A 23,933-nucleotide genomic window follows, 5' to 3' on the forward strand; every position below is an offset into this window, starting at 1 on the left:
GGGTTTGGCTCCCGGTGATGCCTAGGGTCGAGATTGTGGTACGGATACGTGTTCGCGGGCGTGTGCGTTGCAGGGCGCAGCTTATCGTTCGGGTACGCCTCAGGGCTCAGGCTGAGGGTGAGGCTTAGGGTTCAGGGTCAGGGATGGAGCTAGGGTTAGGGTTAGGCTCCCGGTGAGGCCTAGGGTCCAGATTGTGGTACGGATATGTGTTAGGGGGCGTTTTCATTGCAGGGCGTGGCTTATCGTTAGGGTAGGCCTCAGGTTTCAAGCTGCGGGTGAGGCTTAGGGTTCATGGTCACAGATGGAGCTAGGGTTAGGTTTAGTCTCCCGGTTAGGCCTAGGGTCGAGATTCGGTTTCGGATTCGTGTTATGCGGCGTGTGCGTTGCAGGGCGTGGCTTATTATTAGGGTTGGCCTCCTTAGGGTTGAGGCTGCGGGTGAGGCTTAGGGTTCAGGGTCAGGATTTTAGCTAGGGTTAGGGTTAGGCTCCCAGTGAGGTTTAGGGTCGAGATTGGTGTACGGATTCGTGTTCGGGGGCGTGTGCGTTGCAGGACGTGGATTATCGTTAGGGTAGGCCTCAGGGTTTAAAGTGCGGATTAGGCTTAGGGTTTAGGGCCAGGGTTGGAGCTAGGATTCGGGTTCGGCTCCCGGTGAGGCCTAGGGTCCCTATTGGGGTACGGATACATGTTCGGGGGCGTCTGCATTGCAGGGCACGGCTGATCATTAGGATAAGCCTCAGGGTTCAGGCTGCGGGTGAACCTTAGGGTTCAGTGTAACGGTTGGACTTAGGGTTAGGGTTAGGCTTCCGGTGAGGCCTAGGTTCGATATTGGGGTACGGATACGTGTTAGGAGGCGTGTGCGTTGCCCAGCGCGGCTTATCGTTAGGGTAGGCCTCAGGGTTCAGGCTGCAGGTGAGGTTTAGTGTTCAGGGTCAGGGATGGAGCTAGGGTTATGGTTAGGCTCCCGATGAGGCCTAGGGTCGAGATTGGGGTACGGATACGTGTTAAGGGGCATGTGCGTGGCAGGGCGTGGCTAATCGTTAGGGTTGGCCTCCTCAGGGTTGAGGCTGCGGGAGAGGCTTAGGGTTCAGTGTCAGGGTTTTAGCTAGGGTTAGAGTTAGGCTCCCGGTGAGTCCTAGGGTCGAGATTGGGGTCCGGATACGTGTTCGGGGGCATGTGCGTTGCAGGGCGTGGCTTATCGTTAGGGTAGGCCTCAGGGTTCAGCCTGCGGGTGAGGCTTAGTGTTCAGGGTAAGGGTTGGACTTAGGGTTAGGATTAGGCTCTCAGTGAGTCCCAGGGTGGCGATTGGGGTACGGATATGTGTTAGGGGGCGATTTCGTTGCACGGCGCGGCTGATCGTTAGGGTAGGCCTCAGGGTTGAGGCTGTGGGTGAGGCTTAGATTTCAGTGTCAGAGTTGGAGCTAGGGTTATGGTAAGGCTACCCGTGAGGCATACGGTAGAGATTGTGTTACGGATACGTTTTAGGGGGCATGTGCGTTGCAGGGCACGGCTGATCGTTAGGGTAGGCCTCAGGGTTCAGTCTGCGGGTGTGGCTTAGGGCTCAGGGTCAGAGTTGGAGCTAGGGTTAGGGTTTGGCTCCCGGTGAGGCCTAGGGTCGAGATTGTGGTACGGATACGTGTTCGGGGGCGTGTGCGTTGCAGGGCGCAGCTTATCATTAGGGTAGGCCTCAGGGTTCAGGCTGCGGGAGAGGCTTAGTGTTCAGGGTCGGGATGGAGCTAGGGTTAGGGTTAGGCTTCCGGTGAGGCCTAGGGTCGCGATTGGGGTACGGATATGTGTTAGGGTGCGTTTTCGTTGCAGGGCGCGGCTTATCATTAGGGTAGTCCTCAGGGTTCAGGCTGTGGGTGAGGCTTAGGGTTTAGGGTCTGGATGGAGCTAGGGTTAGGGATAGGCTCCCGGTGAGGCCTAGGGTCGTGATTGGGGTATAGATACATGTTCGGGGGCATGTGCGTTGCAGGGCGTGGCTTATCGTTAGGGTTGGCCTCCTCAGGGTTGAGGCTACGGGTGAGGCTTAGGGTTCAGGGTCAGGGTTTCAGCTAGGGTTGGGTTAGGCTCCCGGTGAGGGCCTAGGGTCGAGATTGGGGTACGGATACGTGTTAGGCAGCGTGTGCGTTTCAGGACGTGGATTATCGTTAGGCTAGGCCTCAGGGTTAAGGCTGCGGGTGAGGCTTAGGGTTCAGGGCCAGGGTTGGAGCTAGGGTTAGGGTTAGGACCCCGGTGGTGCCTAGGATTGCTATTGGGGTACGTATACGTGTTAGGGGGAGTGTTCGTTGCAGTGTGTGGCTTATTTTTAGGGTAGTCCTCAGGGTTCAGGCTGTGGGTGTGGCTTAGTCTTCAGGGTCAGGGTTGTAGCTAGGGTTAGGTTAGGTCTCCCGGTGAGGTCTAGGGTGGAGATTGGGGTAGGGATACGTGTTCGGGGGCGTGTGCGTTGCGGGGCGTGTGCGTTGCAGGGCGTGGCTTATCGTTAGGCTAGGCCTCAGGGTTCAGCCTGCGGGTGAGGCTTAGTGTTCATGGTAAGGGTTGGTTTTAGGTTTAGGATTAGGGTCCCAGTTAGTCCCAGGGTCCCGATTGGGGTACGGATATGTGTTAGGGGGCGTTTTCATTGCAGGGCGCGGCTTATCGTTATGGTAGGCCTCAGGGTTCAGGCTGCATGTGAGGCGTAGGGTTCAGAGTCAGGGTTGGAGCTAGGGTTAGGTTTAGGCTCTCGCTGAGGCCTACGGTCGAGATTGGGGTACGGATACGTGTTAGGGGGCGTGTGCGTTCCAGGGAGCGGCTTATCGTTAGGGTAGGCCTCAGGGTTCATCCTGCAGGTGAGTCTTAGTGGTCAGCCTCTGGTTTGGTGCAAGGGTTAGGTTTAGTCGCCCGGTGAGGCCTAAGGTGGAGATTGGGGTACGGTTACGTGTTTGGGGGCGTGTGTGTTGCAGGGCGCGTCTTATCGTTAGGGTAGGCCTCAGAGTTCAGTCTTCGGGTGAGCCTTAGGTTTCAGGGTCATTGTTGGAGGTAGGTTAAGGTTAGGCTCCCGATGAGGCCTAGGTTCGTGATTGGCGTACGGATACGTGTTTGGTGTCCTGTGCGTTGCACGTCGCGGCTTATCGTTAGGGTAGGCCTCAGGTTTCAGGCTGCGGGTGAGGCTTAGGGTTCAGGGTCAGGGATGGAGCTAAGGTTAGGGTTACGCTCCCGGTGAGGCCTAGGGTCGAGATTGTGGTACGGACATGTGTTAGGGGGCGTTTTTGTTGCAGGGCGCGGCTTATACTTAGGGTAGGCCTCGGGGTTCAGGCTCTGGGTGAGGTTTAGGTTTCAGGGTCAGGGTTGGAGCTAGGGATAGGGTTATGCTCTCGCTGAGGCCTAGGGTCAAGATTGGGGTATGGATACGTGTTAGGGGGCGTGTGCGTGGCAGGGCGCAGCTTATCGTTACGGTAGGCCTCACGGTTCAGGCTGCGGGTGAGGCTTAGGTTTCAGGGTCAGGGCTGGAGCCAGGGTTAGGTTTAATCTCCCGGTTAGGCCTATGTTGCAGATTGGGGTACGGATACATGTTAGGGGGCGTGTGCGTTGCAGGGCGTGGCTTATCGTTAGGGTAGGCCTCAGGGTTCAGTCTGCGGGTGATGCTTAGGGTTCAGTGGCAGGGTTGGAGCTAGGGTTAGGGTTAGGCTCCCGGTGAGGCCTAGGGTCGAGATTGGGTTACGGATACGTGTTTGGGGGCGTGTGCGTTGCAGGGCGCGGCTGATCGTTAGGGTAGGCCTCAGGGTTCAGTCTGCGGGTGTGGCTTAGGGCTCAGGGTCAGAGTTGGAGCTAGGGTTAGGGTTTGGCTCCCGGTGAGGCCTAGGGTCGAGATTGTGGTACGGATACGTGTTCGCGGGCGTGTGCGTTGCAGGGCGCAGCTTATCGTTCGGGTAGGCCTCAGGGCTCAGGCTGAGGGTGAGGCTTAGGGTTCAGGGTCAGGGATGGAGATAGGGTTAGGGTTAGGCTCCCGGTGAGGCCTAGGGTCGAGATTGTGGTACGGATATGTGTTAGGGGGCGTTTTCATTGCAGGGCGTGGCTTATAGTTAGGGTAGGCCTCAGGTTTCAAGCTGCGGGTGAGGCTTAGGGTTCATGGTCACAGATGGAGCTAGGGTTAGGTTTAGTCTCCCGGTTAGGCCTAGGGTCGAGATTCGGTTTCGGATTCGTGTTATGCGGCGTGTGCGTTGCAGGGCGTGGCTTATTATTAGGGTTGGCCTCCTTGGGTTGAGGCTGCGGGTGAGGCTTAGGGTTCAGGGTCAGGATTTTAGCTAGGGTTAGGGTTAGGCTCCCAGTGAGGTTTAGGGTCGAGATTGGTGTACGGATTCGTGTTCGGGGGCGTGTGCGTTGCAGGACGTGGATTATCGTTAGGGTAGGCCTCAGGGTTTAAAGTGCGGATTAGGCTTAGGGTTTAGGGCCAGGGTTGGAGCTAGGATTCGGGTTCGGCTCCCGGTGAGGCCTAGGGTCCCTATTGGGGTACGGATACATGTTCGGGGGCGTCTGCATTGCAGGGCACGGCTGATCATTAGGATAAGCCTCAGGGTTCAGGCTGCGGGTGAACCTTAGGGTTCAGTGTAACGGTTGGACTTAGGGTTAGGGTTAGGCTTCCGGTGAGGCCTAGGTTCGATATTGGGGTACGGATACGTGTTAGGGGGCGTGTGCGTTGCCCAGCGCAGCTTATCGTTAGGGTAGGCCTCAGGGTTCAGGCTGCAGGTGAGGTTTAGTGTTCAGGGTCAGGGATGGAGCTAGGGTTATGGTTAGGCTCCCGATGAGGCCTAGGGTCGAGATTGGGGTACGGATACGTGTTAAGGGGCATGTGCGTGGCAGGGCGTGGCTAATCGTTAGGGTTGGCCTCCTCAGGGTTGAGGCTGCGGGAGAGGCTTAGGGTTCAGTGTCAGGGTTTTAGCTAGGGTTAGAGTTAGGCTCCCGGTGAGTCCTAGGGTCGAGATTGGGGTCCGGATACGTGTTCGGGGGCATGTGCGTTGCAGGGCGTGGCTTATCGTTAGGGTAGGCCTCAGGGTTCAGCCTGCGGGTGAGGCTTAGTGTTCAGGGTAAGGGTTGGACTTAGGGTTAGGATTAGGCTCTCAGTGAGTCCCAGGGTGGCGATTGGGGTACGGATATGTGTTAGGGGGCGATTTCGTTGCACGGCGCGGCTGATCGTTACGGTAGGCCTCAGGGTTGAGGCTGTGGGTGAGGCTTAGATTTCAGTGTCAGAGTTGGAGCTAGGGTTATGGTAAGGCTACCCGTGAGGCATACGGTAGAGATTGTGTTACGGATACGTTTTAGGGGGCATGTGCGTTGCAGGGCACGGCTGATCGTAAGGGTAGGCCTCAGGGTTCAGTCTGCGGGTGTGGCTTAGGGCTCAGGGTCAGAGTTGGAGCTAGGGTTAGGGTTTGGCTCCCGGTGAGGCCTAGGGTCGAGATTGTGGTACGGATACGTGTTCGGGGGCGTGTGCGTGGCAGGGCGCAGCTTATCATTAGGGTAGGCCTCAGGGTTAAGGCTGCGGGAGAGGCTTAGTGTTCAGGGTCGGGATGGAGCTAGGGTTAGGTTTAGGCTTCCGGTGAGGCCTAGGGTCGCGATTGGGGTACGGATATGTGTTAGGGTGCGTTTTCGTTGCAGGGCGCGGCTTATCATTAGGGTAGTCCTCAGGGTTCAGGCTGCGGGTGAGGCTTAGGGTTCAGGGTCTGGATGGAGCTAGGGTTAGGGATAGGCTCCCGGTGAGGCCTAGGGTCGTGATTGGGGTACGAATACATGTTCGGGGGCATGTGCGTTGCAGGGCGTGGCTTATCGTTAGGGTTGGCCTCCTCAGGGTTGAGGCTACGGGTGAGGCTTTGGGTTCAGGGTCAGGGTTTCAGCTAGGGTTGGGTTAGGCTCCCAGTGAGGTTTAGGGTCGAGATTGGGGTACGGATACGTGTTAGGCAGCGTGTGCGTTTCAGGACGTGGATTATCGTTAGGCTAGGCCTCAGGGTTAAGGCTGCGGGTGAGGCTTAGGGTTCAGGGCCAGGGTTGGAGCTAGGGTTAGGGTTAGGACCCCGGTGGTGCCTAGGATCGCTATTGGGGTACGTATACGTGTTAGGGGGCGTGTGCGTTGCAGGGTGTGGCTTATTTTTAGGGTAGTCCTCAGGGTTCAGGCTGTGGGTGTGGCTTAGTCTTCAGGATCAGGGTTGTAGCTAGGGTTAGGTTAGGTCTCCCGGTGAGGTCTAGGGTGTAGATTGGGGTAGGGATACGTGTTCGGGGGCATGTGCGTTGCGGGGCGTGTGCGTTGCAGGGCGTGGCTTATCGTTAGGCTAGGCCTCAGGGTTCAGCCTGCGGGTGAGGCTTAGTGTTCATGGTAAGGGTTGGTTTTAGGTTTAGGATTAGGGTCCCAGTTAGTCCCAGGGTCCCGATTGGGGTACGGATATGTGTTAGGGGGCGTTTTCATTGCAGGGCGCGGCTTATCGTTATGGTAGGCCTCAGGGTTCAGGCTGCATGTGAGGCTTAGGGTTCAGAGTCAGGGTTGGAGCTAGGGTTAGGTTTAGGCTGTCGCTGAGGCCTACGGTCGAGATTGGGGTACGGATACGTGTTAGGGGGCATGTGCGTTCCAGGGAGCGGCTTATCGTTAGGGTAGGCCTCAGGGTTCATCCTGCAGGTGAGTCTTAGTGTTCAGCCTCTGGTTTGGAGCAAGGGTTAGGTTTAGTCGCCCGGTGAGGCCTAAGGTGGAGATTGGGGTACGGATACATGTTAGGGGGCGTGTGCATTGCAGGTCGCGACTTATCATTACGGTAGGCCTCAGGGTTCAGGCTGCGGGTGAGACTTAAGGTTCATGGTCAGGGTTGGAGGTAGAGTTAGGTTTAGTCTCCCGGTGAGGGCCTAGGGTCGAGATTGGGGTAGGGTTACGTGTTTGGGGGCGTGTGTGTTGCAGGGCGCGTCTTATCGTTAGGGTAGGCCTCAGAGTTCAGTCTTCGGGTGAGCCTTAGGTTTCAGGGTCATTGTTGGAGGTAGGTTAAGGTTAGGCTCCCGATGAGGCCTAGGTTCGTGATTGGCGTACGGATACGTGTTTGGTGTCCTGTGCGTTGCACGTCGCGGCTTATCGTTAGGGTAGGCCTCAGGTTTCAGGCTGCGGGTGAGGCTTAGGGTTCAGGGTCAGGGATGGAGCTAAGGTTAGGGTTACGCTCCCGGTGAGGCCTAGGGTCGAGATTGTGGTACGGACATGTGTTAGGGGGCGTTTTTGTTGCAGGGCGCGGCTTATACTTAGGGTAGGCCTCGGGGTTCAGGCTCTGGGTGAGTTTTAGGTTTCAGGGTCAGGGTTGGAGCTAGGGATAGGGTTATGCTCTCGCTGAGGCCTAGGGTCAAGATTGGGGTATGGATACGTGTTAGTGGGCGTGTGCGTGGCAGGGCGCAGCTTATCGTTACGGTAGGCCTCACGGTTCAGGCTGCGGGTGAGGCTTAGGTTTCAGGGTCAGGGCTGGAGCCAGGGTTAGGTTTAATCTCCCGGTTAGGCCTATGTTGCAGATTGGGGTACGGATACATGTTAGGGGGCGTGTGCGTTGCAGGGCGTGGCTTATCGTTAGGGTAGGCCTCAGGGTTCAGGCTGCGGGTGAGGCTTAGGGTTCGGGGTCAGGGTTGGAGGTAGAGTTAGGTTTAGTCTCCCGGAGAGGGCCTAGGGTCGAGATTGGGGTACGGTTACGTGTTTGGGGGCGTGTGTGTTGCAGGGCGCGTCTTATCGTTAGGGTAGACCTCAGGGTTCTGGCTGCGGGTGATGCTTTGGGTTCAGTGGCAGGGTTGGAGCTAGGGTTAGGGTTAGGCTCCCGGTGAGGCCTAGGGTCGAGATTGGGTTACGGATACGTGTTTGGGGGCGTGTGCGTTGCAGGGCGCGGCTGATCGTTAGGGTAGGCCTCAGGGTTCAGTCTGCGGGTGTGGCTTAGGGCTTAGGGTCAGAGTTGGAGCTAGGGTTAGGGTTTGGCTCCCGGTGAGGCCTAGGGTCGAGATTGTGGTACGGATACGTGTTCGGGGGCGTGTGCGTTGCAGGGCGCAGCTTATCATTAGGGTAGGCCTCAGGGTTAAGGCTGCGGTAGAGGCTTAGTGTTCAGGGTCGGGATGGAGCTAGGGTTAGCGCTAGGCTTCCGGTGAGGACTAGGGTCGCGATTGGGGTACGGATATGTGTTAGGGTGCGTTTTCGTTGCAGGGCGCGGCTTATCATTAGGGTAGTCCTCAGGGTTCAGGCTGCGGGTGAGGCTTAGGGTTCAGGGTCTGGATGGAGCTAGGGTTAGGGATAGGCTCCCGGTGAGGCCTAGGGTCGTGATTTGGGTACGGATACATGTTCGGGGGCATGTGCGTTGCAGGGCGTGGCTTATCGTTAGGGTTGGCCTCCTCAGGGTTGAGGCTACGGGTGAGGCTTAGGGTTCAGGGTCAGGGTTTCAGCTAGGGTTGGGTTAGGCTCCCAGTGAGGTTTAGGGTCGAGATTGGTGTACGGATTCGTGTTCGGGGGCGTGTGCGTTGCAGGACGTGGATTATCGTTAGGGTAGGCCTCAGGGTTTAAAGTGCGGATTAGGCTTAGGGTTTAGGGCCAGGGTTGGAGCTAGGATTCGGGTTCGGCTCCCGGTGAGGCCTAGGGTCCCTATTGGGGTACGGATACATGTTCGGGGGCGTCTGCATTGCAGGGCACGGCTGATCATTAGGATAAGCCTCAGGGTTCAGGCTGCGGGTGAACCTTAGGGTTCAGTGTAACGGTTGGACTTAGGGTTAGGGTTAGGCTTCCGGTGAGGCCTAGGTTCGATATTGGGGTACGGATACGTGTTAGGGGGCGTGTGCGTTGCCCAGCGCGGCTTATCGTTAGGGTAGGCCTCAGGGTTCAGGCTGCAGGTGAGGTTTAGTGTTCAGGGTCAGGGATGGAGCTAGGGTTATGGTTAGGCTCCCGATGAGGCCTAGGGTCGAGATTGGGGTACGGATACGTGTTAAGGGGCATGTGCGTGGCAGGGCGTGGCTAATCGTTAGGGTTGGCCTCCTCAGGGTTGAGGCTGCGGGTGAGGCTTAGGGTTCAGGGTCAGGATTTTAGCTAGGGTTAGGGTTAGGCTCCCAGTGAGGTTTAGGGTCGAGATTGGTTTACGGATTCGTGTTCGGGGGCGTGTGCGTTGCAGGACGTGGATTATCGTTAGGGTAGGCCTCAGGGTTTAAAGTGCGGATTAGGCTTAGGGTTTAGGGCCAGGGTTGGAGCTAGGATTCGGGTTCGGCTCCCGGTGAGGCCTAGGGTCCCTATTGGGGTACGGATACATGTTCGGGGGCGTCTGCATTGCAGGGCACGGCTGATCATTAGGATAAGCCTCAGGGTTCAGGCTGCGGGTGAACCTTAGGGTTCAGTGTAACGGTTGGACTTAGGGTTAGGGTTAGGCTTCCGGTGAGGCCTAGGTTCGATATTGGGGTACGGATACGTGTTAGGGGGCGTGTGCGTTGCCCAGCGCGGCTTATCGTTAGGGTAGGCCTCAGGGTTCAGGCTGCAGGTGAGGTTTAGTGTTCAGGGTCAGGGATGGAGCTAGGGTTATGGTTAGGCTCCCGATGAGGCCTAGGGTCGAGATTGGGGTACGGATACGTGTTAAGGGGCATGTGCGTGGCAGGGCGTGGCTAATCGTTAGGGTTGGCCTCCTCAGGGTTGAGGCTGCGGGAGAGGCTTAGGGTTCAGTGTCAGGGTTTTAGCTAGGGTTAGAGTTAGGCTCCCGGTGAGTCCTAGGGTCGAGATTGGGGTCCGGATACGTGTTCGGGGGCATGTGCGTTGCAGGGCGTGGCTTATCGTTAGGGTAGGCCTCAGGGTTCAGCCTGCGGGTGAGGCTTAGTGTTCAGGGTAAGGGTTGGACTTAGGGTTAGGACTAGGCTCTCAGTGAGTCCCAGGGTGGCGATTGGGGTACGGATATGTGTTAGGGGGCGATTTCGTTGCACGGCGCGGCTGATCGTTAGGGTAGGCCTCAGGGTTGAGGCTGTGGGTGAGGCTTAGATTTCAGTGTCAGAGTTGGAGCTAGGGTTATGGTAAGGCTACCCGTGAGGCATACGGTAGAGATTGTGTTACGGATACGTTTTAGGGGGCATGTGCGTTGCAGGGCACGGCTGATCGTAAGGGTAGGCCTCAGGGTTCAGTCTGCGGGTGTGGCTTAGGGCTCAGGGTCAGAGTTGGAGCTAGGGTTAGGGTTTGGCTCCCGGTGAGGCCTAGGGTCGAGATTGTGGTACGGATACGTGTTCGGGGGCGTGTGCGTGGCAGGGCGCAGCTTATCATTAGGGTAGGCCTCAGGGTTAAGGCTGCGGGAGAGGCTTAGTGTTCAGGGTCGGGATGGAGCTAGGGTTAGGATTAGGCTTCCGGTGAGGCCTAGGGTCGCGATTGAGGTACGGATATGTGTTAGGGTGCGTTTTCGTTGCAGGGCGCGGCTTATCATTAGGGTAGTCCTCAGGGTTCAGGCTGCGGGTGAGGCTTAGGGTTCAGGGTCTGGATGGAGCTAGGGTTAGGGATAGGCTCCCGGTGAGGCCTAGGGTCGTGATTGGGGTACGGATACATGTTCGGGGGCATGTGCGTTGCAGGGCGTGGCTTATCGTTAGGGTTGGCCTCCTCAGGGTTGAGGCTACGGGTGAGACTTTGGGTTCAGGGTCAGGGTTTCAGCTAGGGTTGGGTTAGGCTCCCAGTGAGGTTTAGGGTCGAGATTGGGGTACGGATACGTGTTAGGCAGCGTGTGCGTTTCAGGGCGTGGCTTATCGTTAGGCTAGGCCTCAGGGTTCAGCCTGCGGGTGAGGCTTAGTGTTCATGGTAAGGGTTGGTTTTAGGTTTAGGATTAGGGTCCCAGTTAGTCCCAGGGTCCCGATTGGGGTACGGATATGTGTTAGGGGGCGTTTTCATTGCAGGGCGCGGCTTATCGTTATGGTAGGCCTCAGGGTTCAGGCTGCATGTGAGGCTTAGGGTTCAGAGTCAGGGTTGGAGCTAGGGTTAGGTTTAGGCTCTCGCTGAGGCCTACGGTCGAGATTGGGGTACGGATACGTGTTAGGGGGCGTGTGCGTTCCAGGGAGCGGCTTATCGTTAGGGTAGGCCTCAGGGTTCATCCTGCAGGTGAGTCTTAGTGTTCAGCCTCTGGTTTGGAGCAAGGGTTAGGTTTAGTCGCCCGGTGAGGCCTAAGGTGGAGATTGGGGTACGGATACATGTTAGGGGGCGTGTGCATTGCAGGTCGCGACTTATCATTACGGTAGGCCTCAGGGTTCAGGCTGCGGGTGAGACTTAGGGTTCATGGTCAGGGTTGGAGGTAGAGTTAGGTTTAGTCTCCCGGTGAGGGCCTAGGGTCGAGATTGGGGTACGGTTACGTGTTTGGGGGCGTGTGTGTTGCAGGGCGCGTCTTATCGTTAGGGTAGGCCTCAGAGTTCAGTCTTCGGGTGAGCCTTAGGTTTCAGGGTCATTGTTGGAGGTAGGTTAAGGTTAGGCTCCCGATGAGGCCTAGGTTCGTGATTGGCGTACGGATACGTGTTTGGTGTCCTGTGCGTTGCACGTCGCGGCTTATCGTTAGGGTAGGCCTCAGGTTTCAGGCTGCGGGTGAGGCTTAGGGTTCAGGGTCAGGGATGGAGCTAAGGTTAGGGTTACGCTCCCGGTGAGGCCTAGGGTCGAGATTGTGGTACGGACATGTGTTAGGGGGCGTTTTTGTTGCAGGGCGCGGCTTACACTTAGGGTAGGCCTCGGGGTTCAGGCTCTGGGTGAGGTTTAGGTTTCAGGGTCAGGGTTGGAGCTAGGGATAGGGTTATGCTCTCGCTGAGGCCTAGGGTCAAGATTGGGGTATGGATACGTGTTAGTGGGCGTGTGCGTGGCAGGGCGCAGCTTATCGTTACGGTAGGCCTCACGGTTCAGGCTGCGGGTGAGGCTTAGGTTTCAGGGTCAGGGCTAGAGCCAGGGTTGTTTAATCTCCCGGTTAGGCCTATGTTGCAGATTGGGGTACGGATACATGTTAGGGGGCGTGTGCGTTGCAGGGCGTGGCTTATCGTTAGGGTAGGCCTCAGGGTTCAGGCTGCGGGTGAGGCTTAGGGTTCGGGGTCAGGGTTGGAGGTAGAGTTAGGTTTAGTCTCCCGGAGAGGGCCTAGGGTCGAGATTGGGGTACGGTTACGTGTTTGGGGGCGTGTGCGTTGCAGGGCGCGGCTGATCGTTAGGGTAGGCCTCAGGGTTCAGTCTGCAGGTGTGGCTTAGGGCTCAGGGTCAGAGTTGGAGCTAGGGTTAGGGTTTGGCTCCCGGTGAGGCCTAGGGTCGAGATTGTGGTACGGATACGTGTTCGGGGGCGTGTGCGTTGCAGGGCGCAGCTTATCATTAGGGTAGGCCTCAGGGTTAAGGCTGCGGGAGAGGCTTAGTGTTCAGGGTCGGGATGGAGCTAGGGTTAGGGTTAGGCTTCCGGTGAGGACTAGGGTCGCGATTGGGGTACGGATATGTGTTAGGGTGCGTTTTCGTTGCAGGGCGCGGCTTATCATTAGGGTAGTCCTCAGGGTTCAGGCTGCGGGTGAGGCTTAGGGTTCAGGGTCTGGATGGAGCTAGGGTTAGGGATAGGCTCCCGGTGAGGCCTAGGGTCGTGATTGGGGTACGGATACATGTTCGGGGGCATGTGCGTTGCAGGGCGTGGCTTATCGTTAGGGTTGGCCTCCTCAGGGTTGAGGCTACGGGTGAGGCTTAGGGTTCAGGGTCAGGGTTTCAGCTAGGGTTGGGTTAGGCTCCCAGTGAGGTTTAGGGTCGAGATTGGTGTACGGATTCGTGTTCGGGGGCGTGTGCGTTGCAGGACGTGGATTATCGTTAGGGTAGGCCTCAGGGTTTAAAGTGTGGATTAGGCTTAGGGTTTAGGGCCAGGGTTGGAGCTAGGATTGGGGTTCGGCTCCCGGTGAGGCCTAGGGTCCCTATTGGGGTACGGATACATGTTCGGGGGCGTCTGCATTGCAGGGCACGGCTGATCATTAGGATAAGCCTCAGGGTTCAGGCTGCGGGTTAACCTTAGGGTTCAGTGTAACGGTTGGACTTAGGGTTAGGGTTAGGCTTCCGGTGAGGCCTAGGTTCGATATTGGGGTACGGATACGTGTTAGGGGGCGTGTGCGTTGCCCAGCGCGGCTTATCGTTAGGGTAGGCCTCAGGTTTCAAGCTGCGGGTGAGGCTTAGGGTTCATGGTCACAGATGGAGCTAGGGTTAGGTTTAGTCTCCCGGTTAGGCTTAGGGTTGAGATTGGGTTTCGGATACGTGTTATGCGGCGTGTGTGTTGCAGGGCGTGGCTTATCATTAGGGTTGGCCTCCTTTGGGTTGAGGCTGCGGGTGAGGCTTAGTGTTCAGGGTCAGGATTTTAGCGAGGGTTAGGGTTAGGCTCCCAGTGAGGTTTAGGGTCGAGATTGGTGTACGGATTCGTGTTCGGGGGCGTGTGTATTGCAGGGCGTGTGCGTTGCAGGGCGTGGCTTAACGTTAGGGTAGGCCTCAGTGTTCAGCCTTCGGGTGAAGCTTAGTGTTCAGGGTAAGGGTTGGACTTGGGGTTAGGATTAGGCTCTCAGTTAGACCCAGGGTTGCGATTGGGGTACGGATATGAGTTAGGGGTCGTTTTCATTTCAGGGCACGGCTTATCGTTACGGTGGGGCGCAGGGTTCACGCTGCGTGTGAGGCTTAGGGTTCAGAGTCAGGGATGGGTCTAGTGTTAGGGTTAGGCTCTCGCTGAGGCCTAGGGTTAGAGATTGGGGTACGGATACGTGTTAGGGGGCGTGTGCGATTCAGGACGCAGCTTATCGTTAGGGTAGGCCTCAGGGTTCAGGCTGCTTGTGAGGCTTAGGGTTCAGGGTCTGCTTTGAAGCTAGGGTTAGGATGAGTCGCCCGGTGAGGCCTAAGGTGGAGATTGGGGTACGGATACATGTTAGGGGGCGTGTGCGTTGCAGGTCGCGACTTATCATTAGGGTACGCCTCAGGGTTCAGTTTGCGGGTGAGACTTAGTGTTCATGGTCAGTGTTGGAGGTAGGGTTAGCTTTAGTCTCCGGGTGAGGCCTAGGGTCGAGATTGGGGTACGGTTACGTTTTTGGGGGCCTGTGCATTGCAGGGCGTGGCTTATCGTTAGGGTAGGCCTCAGTGTTCTGGCTGCGGGTGATGCTTAGGGTTCAGGGGCAGGGCTGGAGCTAGGGTAAGGGTTAGGCTACCAGTGAGGCCTAGGGTCGAGACTGGGGTATGGATACGTGTTTGGGGGCCTGTGCGTTGCAGGGCGCGGCGTATCGTTAGGGTAGGCCTCAGGGTTTAGGCTGCGAGTGAGGCTTAGTGTTCATGGTCACGGATGGAGCTAAGCTTAGGTTTAGGCTCTCGGTTAGGCCTAGGGTCGAGATTGGGTTTCGGATACGTGTTAGGGGACCTGTGCGTTGCAGGGCGCGGCTTATCGTCAGGGTAGGCCTCAGGGTTTAGGCTGCGGTTGAGGCTTAGCGTTCAGGGTCAGCGTTGGAGTTAGGGTTAGGGTTTGGCTCCCAGTGAGGTTTAGGGTCGAGATTGGGGTACGGATATGTTTTAGGGCATGTGTGCGTTGCACGACGTGGCTTATCATTAGGGCAGGCCACAGGGTTCAGGCTGTGGGTGCGTCTTAGATTTCATGGTCAGAGTTGGACCTTGGGTTAGGGTTAGGCTCCCGGTGAGGACTAGGGACTCTATTGCGGTCCGGATACATGTTAGGGGGCATGTGCGTTGCAGCGTGCGGCTTATCGTGAGGTTAGGCCACAGGGTTCAGGCTGCGGTTGAGGCTTAGTGTTCAGTGTCAGGGTTTTAGCTAGGGTTAGAGTTGGGCTCCCGGTGAGTCCTAGGGTCGAGATTGGGGTCCGGATATGTGTTCGGGGCCATGTGCGTTGCAGGGCGTGGCTTATCGTTAGGGTAGGCCTCAGGGTTCAGCCTGCGGGTGAGGCTTAGTGTTCAGGGTAAGGGTTGGACTTAGGGTTAGGATTAGGCTCTCAGTGAGTCCCAGGGTGGCGATTGGGGTACGGACATGTGTTAGGGGGCGATTTCGTTGCACGGCGCGGCTGATCGTTAGGGTAGGCCTCAGGGTTGAGGCTGTGGGTGAGGCTTAGATTTCAGTGTCAGAGTTGGAGCTAGGGTTATGGTAAGGCTACCCGTGAGACATACGGTAGAGATTGTGTTACGGATACGTTTTAGGGGGCATGTGCGTTGCAGGGCGTGGCTTATCGTTAGGGTAGGCCTCAGGGTTCAGGCTGCGGGTGAGGCTTAGGATTCGGGGTCAGAGTTGGAGGTAGAGTTAGGTTTAGTCTCCCGGTGAGGGCCTAGGGTCGAGATTGGGGTACGGTTACGTGTTTGGGGGCGTGTGCGTTGCAGGGTGCGTCTTATCGTTAGGGTAGGGCTCAGTATTCTGGCTGCGGGTTATGCTTAGGGTTCAGGGGCAGGGTTGGAGCTAGGGTTAGGGTTAGGCTCCCGGTGAGGCCTAGGGTCGAGATTGGGTTACGGATACGTGTTTGGGGGCATGTGTGTTGCAGGGCGCGGCTGATCGTTAGGGTAGGACTCAGGGTTCAGTCTGCGGATGTGGCTTAGTGCTCAGGGTCAGAGTTGGAGCTAGGGTTAGGGTTTGGCTCCCAGTGAGGCCTAGGGTCGAGATTGGGGAAAGGATACGTTTTTGGGGGCATGTGCATTGCAAGGCATGGGTGATTGTTAGGGTAGGCTTCAGGGTTCAGGCTGCGGGTGAGGCTTAGGGTTCATGGTCAGGGTTGGAGCTTAGGTTACGGTTTGGCTCCCGGTGAGGCATAGGGTCGAGATTGTGGTACGGATACGTGTTAGGGGGCGTGTGCATTGCAGGGCGCAGCTTATCATTAGGGTAGGTCTCAGGGTTCATGCTGTGTGTAAAGCTTAGTGTTCACTGTCAGGGTTGTAGCTAGTGTTAGGTTAAGTCTCCCGGTGAGGCCTATGGTGGAGATTTGGGTACAGATGCGTGTTAGGGGACGTGTGCATTGCAGGGCACGGCTTATCGTTAGGGTTGGCCTCCTCAGGGTGGAGGCTACGGGTGAGGCTTAGGGTTCAGGGTCAGGGTTTCAGCTAGGGTTGGGTTAGGCTCCCAGTGAGGTTTAGGGTCGAGATAGGGGTACGGATACGTTTTAGGCAGCGTGTGCGTTTCAGGACGTGGATTATCGTTAGGTTAGGCCTCAGGGTTAAGGCTGCGGGTGAGGCTTAGGGTTCAGGGCCAGGGTTGGAGCTAGGGTTAGGGTTAGGATCCCGGTGGTGCCTAGGGTCGCTATTGGGGTACGGATACGTGTTAGGGGGCGTGTGCGTTGCAGGGTGTGGCTTATTTGTAGGGTACGCCTCAGGGTTCAGGCTGTGTGTGTGGCTTAGGCTTCAGGGTCAGGGTTGGAGCTAGGGTTAGGTTAGGTCTCCCGGTGAGGTCTAGGGTGGAGATTGGGGTAGGGATACGTGTTCGGGGGCGTGTGCGTTGCGGTGCGTGTGCATTGCAGGGCGTGGCTTATCGATAGGCTAGGCCTCAGAATTCAGCCTGCGGGTGAGGCTTAGTGTTCAGGGTAAGGGTTGGTTTTAGGGTTAGGATTAGGGTCCCAGTTAGTCCCAGGGTCGCGATTGGGGTTCGGATATGTGTTAGGGGGCGTTTTCATTGCAGGGCGCGGCTTATCGTTATGGTAGGCCTCAGGGTTCAGGCTGCATGTGAGGCTTAGGGTTCAGAGTCAGGGTTGGAGCTAGGGTTAGGTTTAGGCTCTTGCTGAGGCCTACGGTCGAGATTGGGGTACGGATACGTGTTAGGGGGCGTGTGCGTTCCAGGGCGCGGCTTATCGTTAGGGTAGGCCTCAGGGTTGAGGCTGTTGGTGAGGCTTAGGTTTCAGTGTCAGAGTAGGAACTAGGGTTATGGTAAGGCTCCCCGTGAGGCGTACGGTAGAGATTGTGTTACGGATACGTTTTCGGGGGCATGTGCATTGCAGGGCGTGGCTTATCGTTAGGGTAGGCCTCAGGGTTCAGCCTGCGGGTGAGGCTTAGTGTTCAGGGTAAGGGTTGGACTTAGGGTTAGGATTAGGCTCTCAGTGAGTCCCAGCGTCGCGATTGGGGTACGGATATGTGTTAGGGGGCGTTTTCGTTGCACGGCGCGGCTTATCGTTATGGTAGGCCTCAGGGTTCAGGCTGTGGTTGAGGCTTAAGGTTCAGGGTCAGGGTTTTAGCTAGGGTTAGGCTTAGGCTCCCCGTGAGGTTTAGGATCAATATTGGGGTAGGGATACGTGTTAGGGGATGTGTGCGTTGCAAGAGGCGGCTTATCCTTAGGGAAGGCCTCAGGGTTCAGGCTGCGGGTGACGCTTAGGGTTCAGGGTCAGGGTTGGAGCTCGGGTTAGGGTTGGGCTCCCGGTGAGGCCTAGGGTCGAGATTGTGGTCCGGCTACGTGTTAGGGGGCGTGTGCGTGGCAGGGCGCGTGTTATCATTAGGGTAGGCCTCAGGGTTAAGGCTGCGTGTGAGGCTTAATGTTCAGGTTCAGGATTGGAGCTAGGGTTAGGGTTAGGCTCCCGGTGAGGCCTAGGGTCGAGATTGGGGTACGGATACATGTTAGGGGGCGTGTGCGTTGCATGGTGCGGCTTATAGTTAGGGTAGGCCTCAGGGTTCAGGCTGCGGGTGAGGCTTAGGGTTCAGGGTCAGGGTAGGAGCAAGGGTTAGGTTTAGTCTCCCGGTTAGGCCTAGGGTCGAGATTTTGTTTCGGACACGTGTTAGGGGCCGTGTGCGTTCCAGGGAGCGGCTTATCGTTAGGGTAGGCCTCAGGGTTCATCCTGCAGGTGAGTCTTAGTGTTCAGCCTCTGGTTTGGAGCAAGGGTTAGGTTTAGTCGCCCGGTGAGGCCTAAGGTGGAGATTGGGGTACGGATACATGTTAGGGGGCGTGTGCATTGCAGGTCGCGACTTATCATTACGGTAGGCCTCAGGGTTCAGGCTGCGGGTGAGACTTAGGGTTCATGGTCAGGGTTGGAGGTAGAGTTAGGTTTAGTCTCCCGGTGAGGGCCTAGGGATCGATATTGGGGTACGGTTACGTGTTTGGGGGCGTGTGTGATGCAGGGCGTGTCTTATCGTTAGGGTAGGCCTCAGAGTTCAGTCTTCGGGTGAGCCTTAGGTTTCAGGGTCATTGTTGGAGGTAGGTTAAGGTTAGGCTCCCGATGAGGCCTAGGTTCATGATTGGCGTATGGATACGTGTTTGGTGTCCTGTGCGTTGCACGTCGCGGCTTATCGTTAGGGTAGGCCTCAGGTTTCAGGCTGCGGGTGAGGCTTAGGGTTCAGGGTCAGGGATGGAGCTAAGGTTAGGGTTACGCTCCCCGTGAGGCCTAGGGTCGAGATTGTGGTACGGACATGTGTTTGGGGGCGTGTGCGTTGCAGTGAGCGGCTTATCGTTAGGGTAGGCCTCAGCGTTCAGGCTGTGGGTGAGGCTTAGGGATCATGGTCAGGGTTGGAGCTAGGGTTAGGATTAGTATCCCGGTGAGGCCTATGGATGAGATTGGTGTACGGATACGTGCTAGGGGGCGTGTGCGTTGCAGGGCGCGGGTTATCGTTAGTGTAGGCCTCAGGGTTCAGGCTGTGGGTGAGGCTTAGTTTTCAGGGTAAGGGTTGGACTTAGGGTTAGGGTTAGGATCCCGGTGAGGCCTAGGGTCGCAATTGGGGTACGGACATGTGTTAGGGGGCGTTTTTGTTGCAGGGTGCGGCTTATACTTAGGGTAGGCCTCGGGGTTCAGGCTCTGGGTGAGTTTTAGGTTTCAGGGTCAGGGTTGGAGCTAGGGATAGGGTTATGCTCTCGCTGAGGCCTAGGGTCAAGATTGGGGTATGGATACGTGTTAGGGGGCGTGTGCGTGGCAGGGCGCAGGTTATCGTTACGGTAGGCCTCACGGTTCAGGCTGCGGGTGAGGCTTAGGTTTCAGGGTCAGGGCTGGAGCCAGGGTTAGGTTTAGTCTCCCGGTTAGGCCTATGTTGCAGATTGGGGTACGGATACATGTTAGGGGGCGTGTGCGTTGCAGGGCGTGGCTTATCGTTAGTGTAGGCCTCAGGGTTCAGGCTGCGGGTGAGGCTTAGGGTTCGGGGTCAGGGTTGGAGGTAGAGTTAGGTTTAGTCTCCCGGTGAGGGCCTAGGGTCGAGATTGGGGTACGGTTACGTGTTTGGGGGCGTGTGCGTTGCAGGGCGCGTCTTATCGTTAGGGTAGACCTCAGGGTTCTGTCTGCGGGTGATGCTTAGGGTTCAGTGGCAGGGTTGGAGCTAGGGTTAGGGTTAGGCTCCCGGTGAGGCCTAGGGTCGAGATTGGGTTACGGATACGTGTTTGGGGGCGTGTGCGTTGCAGGGCGCGGCTGATCGTTAGGGTAGGCCTCAGGGTTCAGTCTGCGGGTGTGGCTTAGGGCTCAGGGTCAGAGTTGGAGCTAGGGTTAGGGTTTGGCTCCCGGTGAGGCCTAGGGTCGAGATTTTGTTTCGGACACGTGTTAGGGGCCGTGTGCGTTGCAGGCCGCGGCTTATCGTTAGGGTAGGCCTCAGGGTTCAGGCTGTGTGTAAGGCTTAGGGTTCACTGTCAGGGTTGCAGCTAGGGTTAGGGTTAGGCTCCCGGTGAGGCACCGCGTCGAGTTTGTGATACGGATATGTCTTAGGGGGCGTTTTCGTTGCAGGGCGCCGCTTATCATTAGGGTAGGCCTCAGGGTTCAGGGTGCGGGTGAGGCTTAGGGTTCAGGTTCAGGATTGGAGCTAGGGTTAGAAACAGTCTCCCGGCGAGGCCTATGGTGGAGATTGGGGAACGGATGCGTGTTAGGGGATGAGTGCATTGCAGGGCACGGCTGATCATTAGGTTAGGCCTCAGGGTTAAGGCTGCGGGAGAGGCTTAGTGTTCAGTGTCGGGATGGAGCTAGGGTTAGGGTTAGGCTTCCGGTGAGGCCTAGGGTCGCGATTGGGGTACGGATATGTGTTAGGTTGCGTTTTCGTTGCAGGGCGCGGCTTATCATTAGGGTAGTCCTCAGGGTTCAGGCTGCGGGTGAGGCTTAGGGTTCAGGGTCTGGATGGAGCTAGGGTTAGGGATAGGCTCCCGGTGAGGCCTAGGGTCGTGATTGGGGTACGGATACGTGTTCGGGGGCATGTGCGTTGCAGGGCGCGGCTAATCGTTAGGGTTGGCCTCCTCAGGGTTGAGGCTACGGGTGAGGCTTAGGGTTCAGGGTCAGGGTTTCAGCTAGGGTTGGGTTAGGCTCCCAGTGAGGTTTAGGGTCGAGATTGGGGTACGGATACGTTTTAGGCAGCGTGTGCGTTTCAGGACGTGGATTATCGTTAGGCTAGGCCTCAGGGTTAAGGCTGCGGGTGAGGCTTAGGGTTCAGGGCCAGGGTTGGAGCTAGGGTTAGGGTTAGGATCCCTGTGGTGCCTAGGATCGCTATTGGGGTACGGATACGTGTTAGGGGGCGTGTGCGTTGCAGGGTGTGGCTTATTTTTAGGGTAGCCCTCAGGGTTCAGGCTGTGGGTGTGGCTTAGGCTTCAGGGTCAGGGTTGGAGCTAGGGTTAGGTTAGGTCTCCCGGTGAGGTCTAGGGTGGAGATTGGGGTAGGGATACGTGTTCGGGGGCGTGTGCGTTGCGGGGCGTGTGCGTTGCAGGGCGTGGTTTATCGTTAGGCTAGGCCTCAGGGTTCAGCCTGCGGGTGAGGCTTAGTGTTCATGGTAAGGGTTGGTTTTAGGTTTAGGATTAGGGTCCCAGTTAGTCCCAGGGTCCCGATTGGGGTACGGATATGTGTTAGGGGGCGTTTTCATTGCAGGGCGTGGCTTATCGTTATGGTAGGCCTCAGGGTTCAGGCTGCATGTGAGGCTTAGGGTTCAGAGTCAGGGTTGGAGCTAGGGTTAGGTTTAGGCTCTCGCTGAGGCCTACGGTCGAGATTGGGGTACGGATACGTGTTAGGGGGCGTGTGCGTTCCAGGGAGCGGCTTATCGTTAGGGTAGGCCTCAGGGTTCATCCTGCAGGTGAGTCTTAGTGTTCAGCCTCTGGTTTGGAGCAAGGGTTAGGTTTAGTCGCCCGGTGAGGCCTAAGGTGGAGATTGGGGTACGGATACATGTTAGGGGGCGTGTGCATTGCAGGTCGCGACTTATCATTACGGTAGGCCTCAGGGTTCAGGCTGCGGGTGAGACTTAGGGTTCATGGTCAGGGTTGGAGGTAGAGTTAGGTTTAGTCTCCCGGTGAGGGCCTAGGGTCGATATTGGGGTACGGTTACGTGTTTGGGGGCGTGTGTGATGCAGGGCGTGTCTTATCGTTAGGGTAGGCCTCAGAGTTCAGTCTTCGGGTGAGCCTTAGGTTTCAGGGTCATTGTTGGAGGTAGGTTAAGGTTAGGCTCCCGATGAGGCCTAGGTTCATGATTGGCGTATGGATACGTGTTTGGTGTCCTGTGCGTTGCACGTCGCGGCTTATCGTTAGGGTAGGCCTCAGGTTTCAGGCTGCGGGTGAGGCTTAGGGTTCAGGGTCAGGGATGGAGCTAAGGTTAGGGTTACGCTCCCGGTGAGGCCTAGGGTCGAGATTGTGGTACGGACATGTGTTAGGGGGCGTGTGCGTTGCAGTGAGCGGCTTATCGTTAGGGTAGGCCTCAGCGTTCAGGCTGTGGGTGAGGCTTAGGGATCATGGTCAGTGTTGGAGCTAGGGTTAGGATTAGTATCCGGGTGAGGCCTATGGATGAGATTGGTGTACGGATACGTGCTAGGGGGCGTGTGCGTTGCAGGGCGCGGGTTATCGTTAGTGTAGGCCTCAGGGTTCAGGCTGTGGGTGAGGCTTAGTTTTCAGGGTAAGGGTTGGACTTAGGGTTAGGGTTAGGATCCCGGTGAGGCCTAGGGTCGCAATTGGGGTACGGACATGTGTTAGGGGGCGTTTATGTTGCAGGGCGCGGCTTATACTTAGGGTAGGCCTCGGGGTTCAGGCTCTGGGTGAGTTTTAGGTTTCAGGGTCAGGGTTGGAGCTAGGGATAGGGTTATGCTCTCGCTGAGGCCTAGGGTCAAGATTGGGGTATGGATACGTGTTAGGGGGCGTGTGCGTGGCAGGGCGCAGCTTATCGTTACGGTAGGCCTCACGGTTCAGGCTGCGGGTGAGGCTTAGGTTTCAGGGTCAGGGCTGGAGCCAGGGTTAGGTTTAGTCTCCCGGTTAGGCCTATGTTGCAGATTGGGGTACGGATACATGTTAGGGGGCGTGTGCGATGCAGGGCGTGGCTTATCGTTAGTGTAGGCCTCAGGGTTCAGGCTGCGGGTGAGGCTTAGGGTTCGGGGTCAGGGTTGGAGGTAGAGTTAGGTTTAGTCTCCCGGTGAGGGCCTAGGGTCGAGATTGGGGTACGGTTACGTGTTTGGGGGCGTGTGCGTTGCAGGGCGCGTCTTATCGTTAGGGTAGACCTCAGGGTTCTGGCTGCGGGTGATGCTTAGGGTTCAGTGGCAGGGTTGGAGCTAGGGTTAGGGTTAGGCTCCCGGTGAGGCCTAGGGTCGAGATTGGGTTACGGATACGTGTTTGGGGGCGTGTGCGTTGCAGGGCGCGGCTGATCGTTAGGGTAGGCCTCAGGGTTCAGTCTGCGGGTGTGGCTTAGGGCTCAGGGTCAGAGTTGGAGCTAGGGTTAGGGTTTGGCTCCCGGTGAGGCCTAGGGTCGAGATTGTGGTACGGATACGTGTTCGCGGGCGTGTGCGTTGCAGGGCGCAGCTTATCGTTCGGGTAGGCCTCAGGGCTCAGGCTGAGGGTGAGGCTTAGGGTTCAGGGTCAGGGATGGAGCTAGGGTTAGGGTTAAGCTCCCGGTGAGGCCTAGGGTCGAGATAGTGGTACGGATATGTGTTAGGGGGCGTTTTCCTTGCAGGGCGTGGCTTATCGTTAGGGTAGGCCTCAGGTTTCAAGCTGCGGGTGAGGCTTAGGGTTCATGGTCACAGATGGAGCTAGGGTTAGGTTTAGTCTCCCGGTTAGGCCTAGGGTCGAGATTCGGTTTCGGATTCCTGTTATGCGGCGTGTGCGTTGCAGGGCGTGGCTTATTATTAGGGTTGGCCTCCTTAGGGTTGAGGCTGCGTGTGAGGCTTAGGGTTCAGGGTCAGGATTTTAGCTAGTGTTAGGGTTAGGCTCCCAGTGAGGTTTAGGGTCGAGATTGGTGTACGGATTCGTGTTCGGGGGCGTGTGCGTTGCAGGACGTGGATTATCGTTAGGGTAGGCCTCAGGGTTTAAAGTGCGGATTAGGCTTAGGGTTTAGGGCCAGGGTTGGAGCTAGGATTCGGGTTCGGCTCCCGGTGAGGCCTAGGGTCCCTATTGGGGTACGGATACATGTTCGGGGGCGTCTGCATTGCAGGGCACGGCTGATCATTAGGATAAGCCTCAGGGTTCAGGCTGCGGGTGAACCTTAGGGTTCAGTGTAACGGTTGGACTTAGGGTTAGGGTTAGGCTTCCGGTGAGGCCTAGGTTCGATATTGGGGTACGGATACGTGTTAGGGGGCGTGTGCGTTGCCCAGCGCGGCTTATCGTTAGGGTAGGCCTCAGGGTTCAGGCTGCAGGTGAGGTTTAGTGTTCAGGGTCAGGGATGGAGCTAGGGTTATGGTTAGGTTCCCGATGAGGCCTAGGGTCAAGATTGGGGTACGGATACGTGTTAAGGGGCATGTGCGTGGCAGGCCGTGGCTAATCGTTAGGGTTGGCCTCCTCAGGGTTGAGGCTGCGGGAGAGGCTTAGGGTTCAGTGTCAGGGTTTTAGCTAGGGTTAGAGTTAGGCTCCCGGTGAGTCCTAGGGTCGAGATTGGGGTCCGGATACGTGTTCGGGGGCATGTGCGTTGCAGGGCGTGGCTTATCGTTAGGGTAGGCCTCAGGGTTCAGCCTGCGGGTGAGGCTTAGTGTTCAGGGTAAGGGTTGGACTTAGGGTTAGGATTAGGCTCTCAGTGAGTCCCAGGGTAGCGATTGGGGTACGGACATGTGTTAGGGGGCGATTTCGTTGCACGGCGCGGCTGATCGTTAGGGTAGGCCTCAGGGTTGAGGCTGTGGGTG

The sequence above is a fragment of the Kogia breviceps genome, chromosome 7 (assembly GCF_026419965.1).
Source record: "Kogia breviceps isolate mKogBre1 chromosome 7, mKogBre1 haplotype 1, whole genome shotgun sequence".
Classification (NCBI taxonomy): Eukaryota; Metazoa; Chordata; class Mammalia; order Artiodactyla; family Physeteridae; genus Kogia; species Kogia breviceps.